Source organism: Pteropus medius, unplaced genomic scaffold (assembly GCF_902729225.1).
Source record: "Pteropus medius unplaced genomic scaffold, Ma_sr-lr_union100, whole genome shotgun sequence".
Classification (NCBI taxonomy): Eukaryota; Metazoa; Chordata; class Mammalia; order Chiroptera; family Pteropodidae; genus Pteropus; species Pteropus medius.
The window spans coordinates 10,018,085-10,037,910 of record NW_024351073.1 but is presented as its reverse complement, the minus strand read 5'-3'; the positions used below and the strand labels follow the sequence as shown (position 1 = coordinate 10,037,910).

General features: G+C 32.8%; 1 pseudogene; it reads left to right on the top strand.

Moving 5' to 3' along the window:
- Positions 1–18,419: 18,419 nt before the first annotated feature.
- LOC120586110 (EH domain-containing protein 1-like) lies at positions 18,420–19,184 on the top strand (annotated as a pseudogene).
- Positions 19,185–19,826: the final 642 nt, after the last annotated feature.

Sequence of the window (19,826 nt, the reverse complement as noted above, 5' to 3'; positions counted from 1 at the left end):
TAATCAAGGTAATGTTATACATCTAAATAATAGACAAATCTATATAGATCTCTCTCTATATAAACTCATTAAATGTACAAGTAAGATCTGTGAAATTCACTATGTGCAAATTATTGTAATTTTTTTCAAAAAATAAAGAATAAAAATATGTCCAGAAAAAGAGACTTGAGAGTCATATCATCCAATTACGTGCACAGGTTTCACTTAGATTTGTCCTCAGACTATTTTTAAGAAAAGAAATTAAAAACATTTATAACGCAGTGCATCATGTGAACGATGATTCCACATTTGCTGATATTGAAGAGGTGTTTATTGTTTTGATGTGATAATTTTATTGGGGCTGAGGCCACACCTTATGTTTTTTAAAGTAACTATCTTTTATATAGAGGCTAGCATATTTAAAATAAAATGATTCTCTAACTTATATTTGTTTTACATTAACATTTGCATTTACATTTGAGGGCAGGGAAGGAGAAATAGGTGGGAATATAGCTAAAAGAAGACTGAGCATGCTTTAATAATTGTTCATAATGGATTAAAATAGTCTTTCTATATTGTACTTACTCAATTTTTTTTTTCCTGAATTAAAAATGTTTCTCAGTTTGGAATATAAATTATATTGTCATTATATATCTAATATTTTATATTTACCCATCCTATAAGTACTTGAAAAAATGTAATGCATTACTTGCATCCTTTGTCTTGAACACTTATAATCACTGCAATTATACTTATCATCTCCTACCCTACACTCCCACCAAACCTAAGGCCAATATTAGCCTTAAATAAGGACAATACATTCTTAATTCTTTTAGAAGTATTAAAAGACCGATATGGACATCTCTATTCATCAATAACGAAGCTCTAGTTTAAAGCCCTTCCAAGTTCCTCTAGTTATCAATTTTTATTAGATCTTGATTTTCAATGTACAGATATCTGACTGCAAAGGCAATTTAACTTCAAAACTTCAAAATAATAAAATGTATTCTTTGTATACACCATATTTTCACTGTATTTCTTTGGTTCTCCAGTAAGTAGACCTTGTTTTATTTCTGAACAGCCAAACAATAATACATTAATTACTTAATATCTTAGTTTTAATCTTGCATGATAATATATTATGATTACCTAATTAACTAGACTTCCACAGGCATCCCAAATTTGTTTTCCTTTAACCGATGCCTAGTTGGCTTTTTCCTCAATAATATTTAAATTAGTGTTCTAATTTCTCAATGTTAAACCAACTTGAGATTCCATAGATCAATAGACAAATAATTTCCTCTCATGTTTAAATTTTTAGCATTTTTTAAACTTTTTCTCCCAATTTAATACTTTTCTATGTGATCTCTTTTGAAACCTGTAGATCTCTGATTCAGACCAAGAATGGATGTTTAATTGAAGCTTATTAAAAATATAGGTACAAATACTATTGTTGGCATCTTAACAGATGTCATGTCTTCATCCATCATTATATTTTGAGGAAAATCACAACACATTATAATGTTAATTTAAATGTAAGCCACGTATCTTGTGGGCAATATAAATGTAACAGTTTTACTTTAATTAAATATGGCAAATGATCTTTAGCATAAAGTACCTATATTTAGAAGATTAATTATTGATTCATAAAATAACCTTAAAAAAGAGGTGCCCGCCTTAAGAATAAAGACAGATAGACTTCTGCAGGTTTTAAAGAACAACTTAATTGTGCTAATAAAATCTAATAAGAAACAAAATAGGTTAGGTGAAATTCTTTAGTATCACTAATTAGGCATATGCTAGAAATATTAAAATTACCATCAGATCAAGAAAATTTCACTTATTTTCCCAAATTTCTGACATTATTTATAATATATTTTATACCTTTGCCCCCATTTATAGTTAGTTGTAATATTCATAGTCTATTAATTTAAAAATCAATGATATACACTAAACTATAGGAGGCAATATATAATAGTGGCTAATAGCATAAGGTTTGAAATAAGGGAAATTAGATCAATAATTCTCAAAACTGAGCAAATCCTTTCTTCCCCTGGGGGACTTTTGGCAACATCTGAAGATACTTTTGGTTTTCAAAACTGAGCTGAAGGAGTAATTGCTATAACATCTAATGAGTAGAAGCCAACGTCCTAAAATGCCTAGTACAGCTCTCCACAGAAGTATCTAGCCCTACAATGTGATACAGTATGTTCTTTGCTCTGCCGTGTAGTGTCCATGCTACTTAATTTCATTAAGGCTGAGTTTCCTCATTTGCAAAAGTGTGATCAAAATAAAAGGTAATTGTGAAGATTAAATAAAACGATCTGAAAGACAATAGCTCAGTGCATACACAGAAAAACAAACTCAATGTCTATTAATTTTCTTCTCAAAATTTATTACCACACATGTGTAACTTGCTATTTGTAAGACTTTCACACTCTTCATAGTCACACAAAGAAAAAACAAAGGTATCTTTCTCATTGTCTACTTAATATCTCAGAAGTAAATAAATTATTAAATTAAGTCTCTTCTTCCTCTTGAACCCACCATTTCTTTTCCATCCATATTATCACATTCTTCATTAAGATTCTGAACTTTTCTTATGTGGGCTCATTCCAAAGTTATCTACTTCTAGTCCCATTCCTCCCAATACCAATAGTGTTGTTGTTGTTGGTCTTATACGGAGTTTCGAGAAAAAATCAACTCAAGTAGAAAGAGAAACGTATTGGGTGGAGCTTTATATCATTTGACTAAACCAGAGTTGAGCTAAATTTTTACAGCAAAGCTGTATGCTGAAAATTTACAAAACATGAGTAAAGAGCTGAGTGTGTTACTTTTGGATTCCATGTAGGATGTAAAAATCTTTAAACAGCATCAGTCCCACTCTTACGACAACAGCAACAAAAGTAAACAAATATACAAAAAACACCGGACAGTCTGCGAATTCAAATTTTCTTGTATCCATCAAAGAACTGAGGTCACAGGGTGGCCGACTAACCAGAAACCTAAGAAAAGATAGTTACTTCCTAATAGAGGATGCTGGTACTAGCTCACCTAGGACATATGCTGCTGAACAGTAAAAAGAATTCTGGGAAAAGGTTTAGTCAATCAATAAGAGTAACCAGAGGAATATTATAGAAAAATTTAATGCCATATAAACTGGAGAAATTTTCATCTCTCTCAGGCTCTTCTCCAAGGACAATAACAATTTTTTACAAAAAAAAAAAAATTGTGAAAATTCTGAGAAATTCTCACTCCTGGCAAGGCTTTTGGGGGCAGGGTGAACAGTGGTCACTGTAGTCAGAGCCTAAACCCAGATTCTTCTTCCCATCTCTCCTTTAGAACAAAAACGTAAAACTCTGGGAACGATGATGAATTACTTTAGTCAAAAGAATATTGAAAATGGAATTGAAGTTTCACATCTTTTCATATGTCTGTTGGCCACTAGAAAATTTCAAGTGCCTTTGTAATCTCAGTACCCAGCATTTAGCAGGCATTAAATCAATATTTGTCAAGTGGTTGAATAAAATTAAACAAAACATTTAATTTTTGCAATGACAGATATTCAGGTGGTATTACATTTAACTTGACATTTTGAAATAAAAAAAATTACAAACATATTGCAATAATGGAATTTAAAAAAATATATACTTCCTTTGTGTTTCTCTTTTCTACTAATAGCTTTTTTTGTTTATGGAAGCTAATTAGTGAAATGTCTGATTTCCTCCACTAGCCTAAAATCTCTTAGATAATCACAACACTTTTAATATTTTAGTAGCAAGAGAACTTTATTATCTTCTTTATTACTCTGTTGATAGAATTAAATTAATCTTACTGTCTGGTTCTATAAATACCTGTTTTACAAAAAAAAGAAATTTGCTCTTCTCATTTTATGATTTCTAATTGTTCTTCCAAGGAATATTTTGTTATAACAGTGTATTAGTATTATTCCGAGAAACAAAACCAATAGGACATGTGTGTGTGTGTGTGTGTGTGTGTGTGTATTAAGGAATTAGCTCACATGAGTATGGAGGCTGGCAAGTGAGTTAGCAAGCTGAAGATCCAGGAGAATTGATGATTTAATTCCAATAAATGTCTGAAGTCTTGAGAACTGGAAAAGCCCGTAGTGTAGTTCTAGTCCAAAGCCATCAGGCTTGATGGGTAAGGAGAGCCAACGATCCGTTCAATATGAAGTCAGGAGAAAAGCCAATGACCCAGTTTGATGGCTATCAGGTAGGAAGTATTTTCTCTTTCTTAGGGGTAGTTCAGTTTGTTTGTTTGTTTGTTTTTTAATTCATACCTTCAACTGATTTGATGAGGCCAATCTACATTAGGGAGAACAATCTGTTCGCTTTAACAATTTAAATGTTAAACTCATCCAAAACACCAAGAATAATGTTTAACTAAATATCTGTCCACTGTGTGGCTCACTTTGACATGTAAAATTAACCATCACAAACAATGTGCCTATTAGTTTATTTGCATTGTGAATATAAGGTTTCTGCCTATTAGCTATAATTATTTCAGTTGTAATATTCAAGTCACATTAAAAAGAATAGGGGAAGAATCTCAAGACCATTTAATAATATAGTATGCCCATAGCTGCAATCAATTATGGAGATCAGAAAATAATTAATGGATGTCAGTGGCTGAGCAGAAATACAGCTCAACTGTGAGTCAGAAGAGAAATTAATAATATCTCCATGGTCGAAGAGCAGACAAGAAACTAAGTTCTTTTTTGTGTGTGGTATGAGAGTATTATTTATCTAAGAAGTATAACTGTTGGATATGATATCATTGGCATATTTAAATATTCTTAAAATAATTTTACATAAGCAATCGCTACTTCAACATGAAAGAAGAAACTAAGTTCTTGAAAGATCTGAGAATTCTAAATGAAAAAAAAAACAGTGCTATTAAATTTTAATTTGAAAATGATTGAATGACATTGTTATATAGATAGACTTAGCCATCTATTTTACATAGAATTACCCATGTTGCTGGCAAATTATACTAGCTAAGGAGTCTGGGTCTAGACTATAAATATCTTATATTTTAAAACTTTATAATATTGCATTTTAAAATTATTTTAGATTTGTTTTTCCTTTTGTTTTCTATTAGTGTCTCTGTTGAATGAGTCTAAACTGGATTAGCTTATTCCCACCCCTTATGTCTGGTGAGCTACAAGTAACAAGGAGAAGATCAAAGGCACACATAATTCTGTGAAGATAAAAAATTTAGAATAATTTAGTCTATTTATATTAGTAAGAAAAGTGCTATTTTTATTATTTTTTAAAATAAATTAACTCCTAAATCCATTGGCTTAATGCAATAGAAATTTCTTTCTTACTTATATAAATTCCCAAATGGCTTTTTCTGATGAGTGGATGACCTTTCATATGGTCATTCAGGGACCAATGCAACTTCCCCTATTTGGTCCACCCTGCTTTAGAAGTTTGAATCTTCTGAATTCAGCCAGCATGTCAGATAAAGAAGGTAGACAATCACACATGGGAAGTATTTGGGGCCAGGTGTAGAAGTGATCTGTCTAGATTCTGATGACATTCTATTTGCCACAACTCAGTCGCATGACCAGAACTGCAGGGAGAGTCAGAAATTAAATCTGGCTCTGTCTAGAAAATAAAAGTTGGAGAACAAACAAGCAGTTTCTGCCGCAACTAAAGAACCAACCACTGCTGATTTTGAAGCAATGAATTGAAAAACTGAGATAAAAATACCAAAGGATCTCCTCTGAAATATATGTGAATGGTATAATACATTAGCTAAAACATAATAAACGAATTCTAAATGAAAATTTCTCACTTGAAAAATAAAGGTTCTCATTCACCTTCTATGAAGTATATAATTCTCTATTATATATTTCTTCAAGTAAAGACATATTTTATAAAAAATTGCCAATATATACATAAAAATAATTGAAGTAGCATAAAAGAACCCAAAATATTGCTGAAGGTATATATTAAAAGGTTATGAATTTTTCCACAATAATATATGCCTAAATTTTGGAGATAATATTTTAACCTCAAATCAACAGAAAGAAAAAAAAAAACATGAGTTAGATTCTGAATAAAAAGAAAATTTTCCCCAAAAAGCCCTGGGAATCAATAGGGATTTTAGAAAATAATAATAAAAAAATACACAAAACCTATCATGTCACTAAAATTAAGAACAATGATAATTAAACTACCCAAAATATTTGATTTTGCAATTAGAATTAGAAGTTGGAAAGACAATTATGAGAATAAACATTGAACCTGATGGACAATTTTTAAAGGTAAATATTAATTCTAAAAATTAAAGAACGAGGACATCATTAGAAAATTGCAATAAAAAACTAGGATCTTCCTGAACCAAATTCTTACTGAAATAGGTTTAAAATATCCATTTCTGTGTATGTATGTGTATGTATGTTTGTTAGTTTGTGCAAGTGTGTGTTTTATATCTGTATCACAATAATAAAAATGTGACTTTAAGCTTAAGTAACTAATATGAATGTCAGCTATAGTCTGAACTGTAGCCATAATGAATAGCTTAATAAGTGCTTAATAAGTCTGTGGTATTATTACCATATAGTATTCATTATAACATATTGATTGAAAGAAATGTTCATATTAAAAAAGATATTTTGTTTATTTAGATATAGATATGAAGAATATGTCATTTTAAAATTAAATACAGAAATAATAAGAAAAAATAAAAGGGTTAAGTTCTTTCAAAATTTCTTTACCGGAGTCTGACTTTTCTGAATTACTTTTTAGGTCAAAGCCATCGACACTGATATTTTTTCCACACAGTATCATCTCTTTCTAATAAAGAGTTCTGAAAACACTGCAATTTTTTTTAAGTGCTTTCTCTTGAAGAGTTTTCTTCCAGAAAACTTCCAAGTTGTTGACATCCATATTTATGCTTCAAAGCTCATACTTAATTTTTCCTGCAAGTGCATGTTTTCATACTATAACTAGGACTCATATGCCTGCTTTCACTTTTTCTTAGTTTGTTGACTAAATTGTGAGAGTTTACAGTTGGGCAGTCACACCACCAAGAATACCAGCCAAGTTGGTACCTGCTGGGCTGATAGCAATTATAAATGGCATTGTTTATCAGATAACTGCAGTGATATTGAAAAGGAAAAAAAAATAATATTAGCAATAGTAATATTAAATAGTAATTTTTAATAGTAATACCAATTTCTTAAAAATGAAGATATACAGTCACATATAGATGATCAATTTCTCCTTTACTTTAATACAATTTAATGATAAAAGAGGAATTTATAGAAATACTATATATGGAATAAAAACATAAGATCGCTTTCCATTTTGCTGTTAAAGATGAAGCTCTCATTAAAAAAGTTATATTCAAAATGATATAATTTATAGGATCAATCACTACTGTTAATTAGAAAGGGTTACATTCCAAAAAGTTCATCCTACTTGGTTATTTGAAATAATTTGTATATGGACAGATTCCTTTGAACAATTTTTTTTGTAAAAAATATAAATTTGAGCATTTTTCATATTCTCAGAAGTGTCTAGGGTGTACATCTATCCTGATAGATCAAATTGAATTGCTGACTCTTAGAAAATGGAGACGAAAAGAAATGATCAAGTAAAAGTACAGTAGGGAATGCCATAATTGAAAATAGAACATGATACAATGGTGCAGTGGGTGTGTAGAAGAGGGAATATGAATTTTGTCAAGATATATGAACATTTTTACAGCTTGAACTTAAAGAATTTTGTTCAAGGAATATCAATGAATAAGTCTACTAGCAAGATGAAATAGTATAAGCCAAGACACACAAATGTAAAACTACATAAGATATTAAGGATAGAAGTAGTTTGGCCCTCTGGAAATCATTCACTGGATTTAAATAAATGCTATGGTAGCAAAACCTAAATAATATGACTAGAGCATAAGATGCAAAATGAAGAAAATATATAAAATCATACTGAATAATTAAATTGAATGGGATCAGATGTTATACATCCATATAAGTATTCTAAGAATATTAAGCTTTATCATTGATACATGATGCAAATATAAACCTTTGTTGGTAATGTGAAAGATAGATTAAAGGTAAAAGCATTGAGAGTTGACAGCAGATTACGAAAAGAGCCTAAACTCAAAATGATGAGATTTAATTAAAATGGTAAACTTGGCAATAAATGTTAGAGAACAAATGGAGAGGCATAGAGAAGATAAATTTACAATTAATTAGGAAAATGGTTAAGCAAGAGAAAAAAATCGATTATCATTAATTAATGGATAAATTTCATTATCGGTGATGAAATTATTTTTTAAAAGCTCAATTTAGGACTTTTCTCTCTATAGATAGATTAGGATGATAGATGGATAGATTAATGATAGAGGATAGATAAATGATAGATAGATGATGGATGATAGAAAGATAGATAGGTAGATGGCTGCTAGATAGCTGATAAATATATTAATAAACATAGAGATGTTAGAGATAGAGATGAGAGAGAGAGAAGAGAGAGGTCACATACAAGTTCTTGACTTACTATGGTTTGACTTACAATTTTGGAGGTTCATGAGAGTATGAAATTGATTTGCATTTAATTGAAACCATACTTCGAAATTTGAATTTGAATCATTTCCTGGGCTAGGGCTGTGCATATCCTCTTGTGATGCTAGGAAGTGGCAATGAAGCACAGCTCCCAGCTAGCCACGAGATCATGAGAGAAAACAACTAATACTCTATAGTGTACTGTGTTGTCAGTGTTTTGGGGATACTGTGTTTTGTGTTTTTTCATCTCATCATGTCTACAAAGTGCCCATCTATGTCTTCTGCTTCTGGTGAGGAGAAAAGAGATTACTCTTGAGATGAAATGCAAGCTAACTGCCCAACCATAGGCTAATGTATATGTTCCGAGCACATTTAGGCTAAGCTATGATATTCAGTAGGTAAGGTGTATTAAATGCATTTTCAACTTGTAATATTTTCAACTTGCAATGGGTTTATCAGGATGTAACCCCATTATAGGTTGAGGAGCATCTGTCTGTGTATACATATAGAGAGGGAGAGTTGAGAGAGAGTGGGAAGTGGAGAGAGTTGAGCATGTTACTGTAAATAACCAGTTTTTGACACTTGGGGAAAATGAAGCCCATTTCAAACTTAAGCAAAAGAAGGTCCACAAGCCTCCTGACCAACCTCATATGTACACATATGTACACACCTGAGCAGATCTGTGTGTCACATTTCCCTGGGAATAAAGAAAATGAATAGTCACTAGTGCCTTTAGATCTAGCAGGCCTTGCATATTAGATATTATTGAAAATCTTATTTTTATTTAAAGTTGTTCAGCTTAAATGTAATGAGTTAATGAAAACTTTTTAAAATCATTTTTACTTTATCATTATCATTTCCCAAGACATCACTATACTTATGAAATCCAATCAGTCTATTTATCTATTTATTGTTTCACATTTAAAGACCTATAATTAATGTCCAGTGAATAGTTTTTGACATAATAAGTAATAGCAATAGTAAAAATACTATTATTATCTGCTAATTGTTCACAAATAAATAATAAATTTAAGTATTTTTTCCTTAATGATTTACTACTACAGAATTAACATAGAAACACAAAAAGGGCAGATCAAAGGATGCCAAATACCAAAGTATTTGAAGGCAAATACTAACGAATATGCCAAATTTGCTAAAATTATAAAGTATAAAAACATCATTAAATGGACAATAAAATGGTACATTACTACAATAAAACTCTCTACATAAAGACATAAATATGATTGTACTCAGCTTTTAATATGCAAAAAAGTAATAATAAAAACATTTCAGAATATTTTATATAACAACTACCTGAAAGAATTTCCTCTCTAAAGATCTCAAATGTATTTAAATTTCTTAAATTTCATAATCGATCAATCTGGACATACTTTGAAATTATCATTTTTTCTTAGAAATATCAAATGCTTTGAAGTTACAGTGACAATAATTCCAACGTGTTTAGATGATATATCAAAAAAAGTCTATTTCCAGGGATATTTTCCACATTTTTCTTAATAATTTTTTAAGTAATTTTATCATTATCTCAAAATTATGTAGAAATGAGATTTTGACATGAAATTTTTTATAGTTTTACTATTTACTTTGGTTTTGGGGTCTTTATGATAATTGGACAGTAATATAGTAGAAAAAATTATGTAAGGCAGTGCTGGGACTCTACGTTGCTTGAACTAAAGATTTATTGATAAGATATTGCATTCACAATTTATAAAAGATTGAAAATCACATTCTCATGGATAAAATTTGTCCTCTCCTTGTTGAAATAGTCAGAAAGTGAGGTTTACCAGAAATGGGATGAGAGCAATTTCTAATCTACACATCATTCTTATTGGCTACATGCAGATGAAACACTAATCATAACAAGTGGCTACCCAGATACCTGAAGATTGGCTTTGATTCAAACTTCCTGTTACATCTATAGATTTCTTTTTATCACCCACTAACCAAAGTACTGCTCCAACAGTAATGGAGAATTTTAAGAGATTCTTCAAATGTCCCATGAATTAAAAGATGAGCTAAAGATGGTCAAACCTCAGCTCTATACCAAGTGTTAGGCAAATCTATTTTAGAAGATACATGTTATTCCTTTAAAATGCAACTAGAAATTCAATAACCCATCAATGAGTGTAAGATTACCAATAAAAAGCAAATGTAACAACATTATCATTAAGTTTGTTGGCCTTTAAATGTTGTAAAATAATAACCACTAATCTTCTTCCCTCTACCCTTACCTGCTTCCTTCCTTTCTTCCTTTCTTCCTTCCTTTTTTTTTTTAGGATGCTTGTGCATAATAAATCCATAACCTGCTACAGTCAGAAACCATTGTTAGGCCACCTCGAAAATGTTACTTTATAAGCTAGACCCCTGGTGACATAAAACCACAGGAAACATTTCCGCATATATTCAAAAGAAATAAGAGTCATTTGTAAGGAAAATTTGTGCTGCTTTCTCTCTTGACACATCACAGTAATAAATTTGGTTTTGGTGGTGACACTGGTGTGTCCTTGGTTGTCCTTTCTTAGTAGACTCATTAGTAGTGCTCACATGTGACACTCTTTTACTTCCAGCTGTTAGAAACCACCAAACCTTTAAGAATGACATATTTTGTTGAATGTAAGTTCAAAAGTTTTTCTTAAACCCTGTGTCACTGTTTATTTTTATTCCTTAGATTAAGTATATAATTTAGGAATCTGATCACATTGTATTATCATATGTCCCTTAGTGAAATCTAGCCTATATCTTTATTTTCTATTATTGTTTCCTTTTTATATTTGTGAATTTTTTGATCAAGAATCCTGACAACATGAACTGACCCCAAAGACTAAGAAGTAGAATATCTCAACATACTAGTGTGCCTTGGATAAATTTGCTTTGGGTCACTACTCAAGACTTTTCTTTCTTCTCTTTGTTTCCCTGAAAATTGAGTTGTTTATTCCATCTAGTAGAAAGTGCAGAAAGTAAGTCTTATTGGATGGTGACAGTTGGCATTTGGTCAGAATATAGACACCCAAGATGTAAAAGCAACATATTTTTTCCACCTGTCTCTGCTCTCACAGGTTTCAGCTGAGTCCTCACCCCTACTCAAACTCATGCTTTATACATTTATTCTCAATATCATCCTAAATAGCATTTCTAGCTTTTGAAATTGCATACTTCTACCAGTGACAACTTAGCACTGCGATGGCCATTTTGAGGAAGTTTTGATATGACTTAGATTATCTAATCGACGTCTTAGAACAAAAAGGCAACAAAATATGTGATATTTAACAATCAGCATTTTTTGATTGGTTGTGCAAAAATCAGAACCTAATTTGGACTCCTAAGTAACTTTTCTAAATGATTTTTTCCGATGCGGACTACTCTAACATATGAAAGCAAACAAACAACAAAAAACAAAAAAAACTTCAGACAGCTTTCCCCTTGTAATCACACCTGTGTCCGAGATTGAATTCCAGTTCAATATAATAATGCCCTTGTATGCCCCAGCATACTTCTTTAGGTCAATAATTTGTGGTATGTTGACTTTATCACATTGCCATGGAAAGATTTAAAACATATTGTTTTAAAAAAATATCAAACTCATGAGAATAAAGGAAAAAAATCAGGAATTCTGAATTTTTATGGGAGCTTGTAATCCTAGAATTCTGAACTTATAAAATCAAGTAGCCCATTTAGATGGTCATTTAATAGCCAAAACTTGGATAGATAGAATGTTTTGGGAAAAAACATCCCAGGGAGGATGCAAACTTACATAGATGTCTTAGATTTAACAAAGGAGTTTAAATAGCCCAGGCGATAAAACAGAACATTTTCAAAGAAATTACATAAATCTTATCTTAAAAATTGATTGGACCTAAATTGATCATAAATAGTGAAGTCAGAGAGTAATTGGAGACTTCAGAAATTACTTAAAAAATACTTTTAGATACTTGTTAGTTCAAAATCTTGGGAATTTTTCGAGTGAAATCTGAAACTGGTATCTAACTTTATTCAAGATCATTGCAATAGGGGAGTGGGGCTGAATTCAACTCCATTGAAACAAACAACTGGAGAAATTTAAGAGCTAGGGTGGGAGGACTGTAGACTACCTGTGTTTGCTAATTGATTTTACCCAACAGAAAATTTTCTCATATTTTCATGACAAGAAGTAGTTTTACAACTGAATACAAGGAGCACACTAAAGCTCCTACCCTCTCAAGGAGACTGGAAGATAGGAGAACTAGGTCCTTCGATGTTCACATTTTAAAAAAGATGTTTCCTAGGTCCTTGAGAAAGACATTAAAACTGGCAGTGACTACTACGGAGAGTAATATACAGTGTACAGGAGTTGGGAAAGAATTTGCAATTATATGTTTTGTAAAGTAAATGCGCTAAGAAAAGGGAGGTAAGAGAACCGTCTGCTTGGGCTCTGCTACCAAAAAAAAAAAAAATACCATAGACTAGGTAATCTAAATAATAGACATTTTTGCTCATAGTTTTAGAGAATGAGAAGTCCAAGATCCAGGTACTGGAAGATTCTATTCAGAATGCTGCCTTCTGACCGTATACTCACATGAGGAAGAGAGAGAGCTCTGCTGTCTCTTCGTCGTCTTATAAGGGCACTGTCCCTATAGGAACAGGGAGCTGACCTTTTACCTCATTTAACTTTTATCACTTTATCACAGGCCTGATTTCCAAATATAGTCTGGGGGTTGGGCTTCAACATATGAATTTAGGAAGGGACACAAAAATTTAATACAAAACCATCGAATTATCTAAAAAAAAAAAAATCTGAAATAAGGGAAAACTTCCTGAATAAGATAACTTTTGGGCAGTCCTGTGCAGTAAGGGTAAGGTAAATGTTTAACAACTGAATAAGATAAAGTGAAACAATGAAAATATATACCAGAACTGTCTTTCTTTTTGTTTGTTTGTTTGTTTGTTTCTTTTAATCAATGATGTGAGCATCCTCATCAACCCATTATTTTCTGTTCTTTTGATAGTGACCATTCTGATGGGTGTGAGTTGGCCTCTCATCGTGGTTTTAATTTGTTTTTCCTCAGTGATTAGTAGTGTTGAGCATCATTTCATGTGCTTATTGGCCATTAGTGTGTGTGTATGTGTGCGTGTGTATGCGTGTGTATGTCTGTGTATGTGGAGAGGGAGGGAGAGAGAGAGAGAGAGAGAGAGAGACATTCTCTTTATAAATAAAACTGCCAAATTAAATTAAATGTTCTTAAGACTGGATATTTCTTGAAATAACCAAGAACTCTGTATTGCTCAACTATATGTGGGCTTGCCACCCCAAACTGGAGGTTCCGAAGGGCTAAGAGTTCCACAGTTATAGAGAAAATACCGGGTACTCAGACCATCAAGGAAAATATGAACTCTTCTAGGCCTATAGCCAAATTTGCTTAGTATTATTCAAATTCTGAAGCAAAATTAGGTCCAAGTCTCATTATGGAAAGAATCAAACAAATAGGAGCAGATTGTTTCCTGTACAGCCATTGTAATACTCCTATGTTACATGTCATAAAGCAAAATGATGTGGATTTAGGTTCTTGCTGGATCTGACCCATTCCAATGAGAAATTAGCAGAAAAGGAATTTGTGAAAAATTCAGTTTGGCCTACTCAAATGGACATATTACAAAGGCACTCATGTATGTTTTATTGTTATTTAAAATATTAAAATATCTGCATGATTAAATAGATAAAAATCACTAACATTCTATAAAAATATAGATTTGGTAAAAACTTAAATTATTAGAAATTATTATCTGAAAGTAATATGAAAACATTTGAAGAAAAATTAAGCTAATGAATAAATATAAAAATTTGCCAATTGTTACAATATTTCATGGAATAATTATGGGGATAGAAGACAATATTTAGGGATGTGAGGCACTATTGGTTATAGTTCATCTATTTTAATTTTTGTACAAGTATTATTTTGGCTTTAAATTACTTTTTCTTCAAACTATCAATTTTTTTTGCAACTAATGTTTTCTGGAAATATAATAAATAAATTATTTTAAAATTTTTCATCTGTGAAATACTGTCAGTTTCAGAGATTCATTAATAAAAGCAATATTTTTTCACGATCATCTCTCTGACAGTAAACTTAGGATTATTTGTTGTCAGGTTCATATTAGTTAGTTAGAATTTATTCTTTAGACAAAAATGATAAATATAGTACAGTAATACAAGAATAATACTTACATATCTTAATTGGTATAAGAACAAGAATAAATACATAACTTTATATTTATTTTCTGGGTTCACTTACCTTGTAGTAGCTAGCTTACATTTAATTTCCATTATGTTCTTCTATGTTTACATCTGAACTATAGTCTACATATTTTTGAAAATGAAATATTTTGTTGCACTAACAATATTAAGTAGAGTTAGACTCTGCTGTTAACACCTGTTATTATGTGGGCAATCACTAAGCATGAAATGATTTCATAATTTTATTATGAGTTTCTATGGTGACAAAGAGCTTGCACTGATAGACAAAAATAGTTGAATAAGTGATAGTGTTTCTTGCCTTATAAAATCTGTTACCATTATCTGTATAACTCTTTAATCTTATACATTCTTCTCAAATCTTCTCAAAGTATATAAAAACTTAAAATAGACTCTTTTTTGAAATTCCATAGGATCTGCAACTGGGTAATTTGTTTATCTCCAGTAGTGCTGAAATAGCCTAGTGACACCTAAATGCACTCCTTGGCATCCTGCAAGACTGCTAACACATCAATTATAGATGCCTCTGTTAAACTTTCCTGGAATTATGTGTCCCAGGGAGCTAATTTATAGTCCTAAAGGATTTGATATAGGTGTCTATTAAGTAGAATTTGGATTTCCCATAATTGGCAAATGTTAATTGAAATGTATTCTCATTTGTCAGTCTAGATAATCAGTTCCAGCCTTTAGCATATTCATTCCACAATTTCTCTCTTTTCTTTTCAACATTTCACTAATAAACTCCGTATAAAGTTGACTGTGGTATTGTCCAGTGATTATTTTTATCTGACTGAAGAACAAATACCATATAGCTGGTGCAGGTATAATTTTACTGAAAAGGAGAATGCAGCCATTATGGCATTAGAGTGCCACGCATAATCCTCCATTATTCCAATCACTCCACTTCCCATTTATTTCCTTGTGGACATTACTATGCACTGGGCCAGTGTGTAAAATTACAAATATATAGTTTCCTTGTTATCTGGCCTGGAGCACATGGGTAAAACTCAACATTAAACAGAGCCTTTCTTAGAGATAGCAAACTTTCTTAGGAAAGTTTCCTAGAAATAGAAACTTTGAGTTTATGTTATATTAATATAATTATTACATAAATGCATAAATATAATAATATAAATATATAAACCCTGCATCATCTGAACATTTAATAATATTTTTCACTTTATTGAGAAAACGTTAAAATTTCATGAGCTATTTCTTTCTCGGGTAAATATTAAAAATGATCAATGTATCTTGAGGGTTTATATGGAAGAAAATTAAGTGAATCTTATGAATCAGTTAATTCAAATCTTAAAAAGCCATGTAATATTGGCATTATTAATATTCTCATTTTATAGAGAAGGAGAATGAAACAATAGGTGGCTAACTTTAGATTTAGGCCTATACCAACTTCTTTTCATTCTTTTCCAGAAAAAACAAAGTGTGAATTTTAACTGCTATTAACAAGGAATTTCTATCAAGATCTCTGCGCAAAGTTTGCCGGCCAAATTTTACCAAAAAACTTACTAAACAAGCAAACTAATGTTTAAATCAATGCAGGTATGGAGAACACTGCCTTGATAGAATCTTAGTGAATCTCAGAATGGGATTTCAGTGGAAAATCTTTATAGAATGTTTAGAGTCTCTGTCTGACTGGTTTTAAGCCAACTCCTTAGTCATGCTAATCAGAGTTACCTGCAACTAGTGACTCATGTTAGACAATCTAGAATTACAGAATATTTCTATTATCAAAGAAAGTTCTGTGGCACGAGATTGATATAATTTTTCATGTTCTGAGGGTTGATTTAAAATATATTAATTTTTTACAGAGCATAAATGTCATTTATGGACTTTTAAAATAAAGTTTAATTTACAGGTAGGATCAATGCAATGGAATTCTCATATAGTGACATTTCACTTTATTATTTTTATGTGAATTAAGAGTGTGTTGTACATTCTAAATTTGTATAAAATTTCCATCGGTCTGTCAATTTTTTTGTTTTATTCCATTTTGATTAAAATACTGTTGGGGTAGTAGAAAATAAATATTTTTTTTCTCTTAATGGTTCATTGAATTTATTAGATATTTATAAGTACACTAAAAATAATACCAGTGAGTCATTTCTGGGAAATGTGAAAATACATAAGAAGAATCCCATTATGTGCTATAAAAGTTTAATGTATGTTAAAATTAAACACCGATGATTCATAGCTTTACTCTATTCCGTAGTAGAAAAACAAAATTCATAAATGAGAGCAAGATTTACAAGTAGTTCATTCTACTTGATAAGTTTCTCTCAGAACAGAATAATTTAGTTGGAAATATAAGGAAATAATCAAACTATTTGGTGTTTGCTATGAAATTGGCCATTATTGATATTTAAATAAACTTGAGCATTTTGAAGTTCCCATGTAATGTATGTTTCAACACAGACCATCTGATGAAAGCAGTAAAGGCACTTTTTGGTCTGAGTCTGGGCCAATACATTATCGCAAGTTCTTTTTAAAAAATACTTTGAAACAGTAAATAATCAAACTTTACCTACTAAACATTAATAGCTCAGGTATGATAAATTAAGAAACAAATGCAATCCATTATGAATTATCCTATATATACAGGTGTGTGTGCGTGTGTTTATTTTTTTTTTCTTTTTACCTAGTTCCTAACTTTTTCTTAAGAGTAACGTCGCCTAGTTAGAGTCTTATATTTTAAATAACAGCTCCATAAATCGAGTCTCTGAAATTTTAGTGGTAATGTTTTCCTTGGTCTTTAATAATTCCAAAATTTTACTTTAGTTCAGGTTTTTTTTTTTTGTAAATGATCTCAATAGAAACACCTGACTCGTATTATCTAAGTTGGTGAAAGCAGAGGTGCCTCCTCCTGGCATCACGCAGTAGTCACTAAAATGGTAGATATCTCAAGATCATGCTGATGCATTTATCTTCTTCTTTTAGGAGAAATTCTATTCCTTTGTAAAAATAAGCTCCCGGATATTGTACTAGCAAATTGTCAGCTCAGCAGAGGGCACCTCCTTGGCCGAGAGATGCGCTTGCGCAGTGCAGACCACTCCCCGCCTCTTCCCGCCAGGCTGCGGGCAGATGCAGTTTGGCTTGGCTCCCTGTTCCTAGTCTCAGCTGCAGGTCGGCCCCACAGCAGCTGGGACTCTCTTTGGCAGCATGTTCTGCTGGGTCAGCAAGGATACACGCTGCAAGAAGGAGCCAGAGCTGATGGCTGAGGAGTTGCGACAGCAGTACACTCAGAAGCTGCTACCCCTGGAGGAGAACTACGGCTTCCACGAGTTCCATTCACAGCGCTGGGGGATACTGACTTTGACTTAAAGTGCATGCGGTTTTTCGTGGGCCAGGACAGGAGGCAAGACCACCTTCCCCCTGCACCTGGTCGAGCAAGATTTCCCAGGGATGTGCACTGGGCTGAGCACACCACTGACTTGACTTCTTCTTTGCCATTATACACGGCCTCACCGCGGAGTGGTGTCCGTCCACGAGCTTGCGCGGGTCGTGGGCCGGCGGTGTCCATTCTGCAAGCTCAGCACCTTTGGCACGGATTCCGGAATAAGTTCATGTGCCTAGGATGCCCAGCATTGACCCTCCCGGGGCCCTGTCCATAGAGAAACGGCGCAGCAGATGTCGACCGCAGCATTCTTCTCTTTGAAGTCCATTGTTTTTTCTGGCTCCTCATCTGCGACAGCCACAGCTCTCTGGGCCAAAGAGCAGGACCTTTTCAAAGACGTCCAGTCTCTGTCCCCAGACGCTGTCCTCAGGAAGTTCGATGACCTGATCAAGTTGGCCAAGGTCTGTGCCTACATAATCAACTCCTTCAAGAAGGAGACGTCCAATGTCTTCGGTAAAGAGAGCAAAAAGAAAGAATTGGTGACCAGTCTGGGAGAGACTTACTAGAAGACTGAGCGTGAGCATCAGACCTCTCCCTGTGACTTCCCAAACTTCTGCCAAGATGCAGACACTCCTTGCAGACCCAGAACTTTAGCAAGCTCCAGGCTTTGAAGCCCAAGCGCCTGGACATTGTAGACGACGTGCTTGCCAATGACATCACCCAGCTAATGGTGCCCCAAGAGAAGTCCCTGATGCCTTCCCAGGCTGTCCCCCGTCAATGGCAAGAGCATGAGTACCAAGGCCAAGGAGCTGATGACATCCAAACTGCCCAGTATGGTGCTGGGGAGGGTCTGGAAACTGGGTGATATGGGCCAGGGCAGGCTGCTGGATGAGGAGGAATTTTCCCTGGGCAACCATTTCATCAAAGTCAAGCTGGAGGGCCACCAGCTGCCTGCCTACCTGCTCCCACACTTGATCCTGTCTTCCAAGCCAAGGCAGAGTGACCAGTCCGTCCCAGCACCCTTGTTCATACCACCATCTCAGCACCTGCCCAGGTAGAGACTGAGGAGGGGAAAGATCACGACTTCTCAAGGTTTGTAAACACTGAATGGATGTTTCCTCAGCTCTTGAAAAGGTAAAAGTGATTTGTTTTTTTATAAGATAATAGTACTGAAATTATATCGATCTACTCATTTGAAATTAGTTTATTATGAGCCAGGTACTCTATTTAGCACTTTAACACACGTCATGCCATTTCATACTAAAGCTCAATGAGAACAGTTATGTAAAACTTTGGTATAGGATTCTGAATCTCAGTACGATACAGTAACTTTCTAGAGTTTACAGCTTCACTTCTTTGGTAAAACCAAAATTTAAATCTGAATCTCAAGTATTTTGAATTCCAAAACAATGTTTTGTTTGTTTGTTTTTAGTTCCAGTTCTATTATATAACTCCAGGAAATTTAATATCCAGATATACTTATCAAAAGTTAGCATTACCTCCATAATTAAGACTTTTCTTATCAAGTCATCTAAACAATCTTCTTACCTTAAATTGTCTTGCATGCTTGTAGATCTGTTTTCTATAATGCTTTTGCTGTTTGGGAATTTCCAGTAAAAGTGCTTTCTTCTGCCTGGCTTCTTTGTTTTAGCATAATGTTCTTGAGATTCCTCTGTGTTGCTATATGCATCATGGTTGAT